Source organism: Nannospalax galili, unplaced genomic scaffold (genome assembly GCF_000622305.1).
Source record: "Nannospalax galili isolate Female #2095 unplaced genomic scaffold, S.galili_v1.0 scaffold212, whole genome shotgun sequence".
NCBI lineage: Eukaryota > Metazoa > Chordata > Mammalia > Rodentia > Spalacidae > Nannospalax > Nannospalax galili.
In genome coordinates, this window is record NW_008333884.1 from 517,793 (window position 1) to 522,034 (window position 4,242).

At 40.6% G+C, this 4,242-nt stretch overlaps 1 protein-coding gene across 1 annotated transcript in view; it reads right to left on the bottom strand.

The window, feature by feature from the left end:
• Nufip2 (nuclear FMR1 interacting protein 2) overlaps positions 1-4,242 on the bottom strand; it is a 35,039-nt gene that overhangs the window by 29,234 nt on the left and 1,563 nt on the right. The gene's annotated exons all lie outside the window — the stretch shown is intronic.

Genomic DNA, 4,242 nt, shown 5'->3' on the forward strand with positions numbered 1-4,242 from the left:
ATTAAATATTTCAATGAAACCATAACTGGCTAGTTGCCAATGAATCTATCAGATCAAGCTCTAATGTCTGTGGACTTTTTCCAAGTAGCCAAATTCAGTAAAAACGTAACATAAAGCAACATGTACCAACGTTTCTAACCCTTATTAATACTTCTTTTTGTCATTTCATATTTGGGTTAAAAGACCCAGAGACCAGAGTGGCAGAATTGGTCACCTGAACTGTTGTCTGAAACCCATGACTTCCTGCCACTCTATGCAACACTGTCTGCTCAAAAGATGCAGTGAGAAAACATTTACTAACAAAACTACAATGAAAGAATTTAAATTTTCACAACTGTCAAGTATTCGAATATAAAGATTTCAACCACTGTTAACAATTAAATTCTTATTACTACAAGTGAGTCAATTGAGTCAACTAACTATAAGTTTTTCTTTTTTCTTTTTTGGTCTTTTTGAGACAGGGTCTTCCTATACCCCAGCTGGCCTGGATTCGCCATGGAGACCAGGCTGGCCTCAAACTCCCAGAGATCAGCCTGCTTCCCAAATGCTGGAATTAAAGGCATGCGCCACCACGCTCAGCTCACTACACTAAAAATGTAAAGTTTTTCTGCTCACTACACTAAAAATGGTGATTAGCTATCAATTGCTCTATAAAATACAAAAGCATCCTGAGATTAAGACATTAGAAAGATATAGTACAATAAACTCATTTCATTCACTACCATTTTTTCAATGGACATGGGTGAGGTCCAATAGGAATATTACATTATTTGCCTTTAATACTTCATATTTTTGAGGGTTTTTTTTTTGAGACAAAGTCTTTATGTTGGTTCAAGCTAGACATGAACTTGCTATGTATTCAAGGCTGGCCTGGAACTAGAGATCCTCCTGCCTCACAAGTGCTGAGATTACAAGCATCTTTTAACACTTTCACTCACATTTTTAGATTTTTGGTCTGAGGATGGTAAAAGGCACAAAGCATTGCACATTCTTTTAAATTTTTTCAGAGTTGTATTTCTTCTAAATGGTAAACACTAATCAATATAACTCACATCATGACTGGAGAGATGGCTTAGTGGGTAAAGTAGGGACCTGAGTTTAGATTCACCGAAACCCCACAAAAGCTGGGTAGCCCCAGTGCTGGGAGGGCTGGACAAGAAGATCCCTGGAGCTCAATGGTCAGCCTGTTTGCCAAATTGGTTCCAGGTTCAGTGAGAGACCCTGCCTCAAAAAATAAGGAGGAGTGATAGATTCCTAATGCCATCTCTTGCCTCCACATATACATGAAAATATGTATATAACCCACATCAGGTCCTTTGGGAAGTCCTTAATTCTAAGAGTTATTGAACAAATTTATTTTCTTCGGTATGAACTGCCAGAAAAAAAATATAAATATACTGATGGTATAACCATTCCTAAAATAGCACAAAGTCTGTACCACAAAATTCATTTTATTATTCTTAATTTCATTGCTAAGAAATGCTTAGTGGTAGTGTGCTTGACTTGCATGTGTGAGGGCCAACATTCAATCCCTTGTAGTTGGAGAAAAAAATGTTCTTAATTTCTATAGTAACATTACTATTTTTCAGTCGCTAAGGATTGAGCCCAGGGCCTTGCCTATACTAGGCAGGTGTCCTACACCTCTAGTCTGCCAAATAAAATTTCACACGGAGCCAGGCATGGCTCCTTTAGTGCACACCTTTAATCCTGGCACTGGGGAGGCAGAGGCAGGCAAATCTGAATTTGAAGTCAACCTGGTCTATTGAGTTCTGCGCCAGGCCAGGAAGACCCTGTCTTAAAAGAAAAAATTTTCATGGAAAGAGTCCAAGTATCAAATAGGAAAGATGAGACCACTGTTTGTTTTTTTTCTACAAAATTTTCTTTAGGAAAGCAGAGAAGTTAAGCCAGGTATGGTACTATATCCCTGTGATCTTGTCTCAAACAAAAACAAAAATTAAGGGATTAACCAGAAAGTTCCTAAGAAAAGACTCAATAGACATATAACTTTCCCTATATGCAACTCTGGATCAAAGTAAAAAACTATATCATTTAATACTGTCATGAATTAAACAATGTTTATATCCTCTAGCTCATTAGTCCCAATTTTTCTTATTGATACTGCTATCTAATTTTTCTTATTGAAATTGTTATCTAAATTAGTTGAACCAAAGCAAAAACTTCCAAGTAAACTAGAATCATTCTTCCTAGGATTACTACTCAGTGACTAAGAGATCAGGAATTACCCATAGGGGGGAAAAAAAAAACAACCTCAGTTAGAAGCTGGCAACTCACACTAATTCCAGCTACTCCAGACGGCAAGGCAGGAGGATTACAGGTTTGAGTTACAACAAAATATTAAGGGCTGGGTCTGTAGCTGGGTGGTAAAGTTGTGCCTATATTAGGCACAAGGCCCTAGATTCAACCCCCAGTTCACAAAACAAACAAAAAAAACCCCAGCTTATTTACACTTAAGCCTTTAAGTTTTAATGACCAAAAAACCTCATTTAACTACATAAAGTTGTTCCCCATGGGCTTATTGATTTGCAAAACATATTCAAGAGGCATCTTTCTTTTTGGGTTTTTTCTTTTTTTTTTTGAGATACGGTTCCTGTAGCCCCAGCTGGCTTGGAACTCTTACAGAGACCAGTCTGAAGAGACATCTTTTAAAGCTTATGCACTTAAGAAAAATGTGAAGATGGTAGTTCTGGTGAAAAAAATTAATGGACTCCTAACGCTTTTATTTAGGGCTGCCAAACGGACTTCAAATCTTGAGTACTGATCAATCTAGCTTTTGGGTTAGAAACGCAATTACTCAACACATTTGGTCCTTCTCTTGCGCCCTCTTCTGGATGAAGAAAGCCAGTTTCTCAAAGGTTTGGAGGTAATGGTCATAAAAAGCCCACCTAGCCAGGCGTGGTGGCACACGCCTGTAGTCCCAGCACTTGAGAGGCAGAGGCAGGCGGATCTCTGAATTCAAGGCCAGCCTGGTTTACATAGTGAGTTCCAGGCCAGCTGGGGCTGCAGGGAGACCCTGTCTCAAAAAAACCAAGCCCCCCCCCCCGCAAAAAAAAGCCCACCTAGTTTACTTGGTTAGCACTGTATGCACTTAACAGTTCTTTATGACCAAGTCACAGGTGAAAAACTGCTCACCCCTAACTATTAAGAGTCTCTCAAAAAATGCTAAACGAAGTTTCCCTTTCTTATTTTTTATTCCAGGATAAAAGATTTTGAGAGACGCCACTCTGGTTCAGAATCTGCAGATATCTCTATGTAGGACTCTTGTGGGACTATATTATCCTCATAAAACATAAAATTTAAATCTAACAGTACTATTATATGACAAATGACCTTAATATTTTGTCACCTTTTAAGAACTGTTAAATTAATGCAATGTTATATAGTTCCTAAGTATTTAGGTTGCTCCGAATCTTTACAATTAAACATTCACTTCTGTTGCACACACTTTCATCAGTCCCTACCACCGTACAGAAAGGACGTCACATTGCGCCTGCAATTAAAAAGCAAGATTTTCTTCAGCAGCTGCTTGTATCAAACATTTAACTTTTTAAAATATTTCCTTCATTTCTCTTAAGTTTACAAAGAAACAATCTATGAACTTCTAAAGCTCATTTCTTACGTATTTCCTCAAGACTTTTACCTTCATTCTAACACGTTACAATTCGGAATTTGGGGATCGGAATTCGTCTTACAATGCACAGCACACCTTTCACTCTGATACAGGAAGAGCCTTGTCCAAGGTAAGATGGTCGTGATATACAATCTCACGGATGAACCACTTCAGTTCCCAGTTAAGAACAAGAGGACCAAAAACAACAACGACTCCCTTGCCCATTCAATCAGATATGTGCTTAACCCCCCTCCCTCAAAGTCACTACCCAAGCCCAGAAGGTCAGGTGCTGGGTAGGGAGACGGCTGGAACCAGGTTTGGGGGAGTTGTTTTCCTTTCTGGGTAGGAAATGAGCTGCTAAAAGGAAAAAGGCCCCCGTGAAAGCCTCGAGGCGGAGTCGTGAGCGAACCTGGCAGCAGACGAGATTCCTGTGGCAGCGAAACTCGTGACCCGGGAACTGGGTTCCCGCTGGGTACCCCACCCGGCCTCAGGCACCGCCTCTACCCCAAACGACCCCCCTCACCCCCCACGGGCCGGCGGAGAGCCGGAGCCGCCGCCCGGGCCTCCTCCTCCCTCAGCTCCGCTTCGAGGCCGGCTCTTCGCCCCGGCCGCCC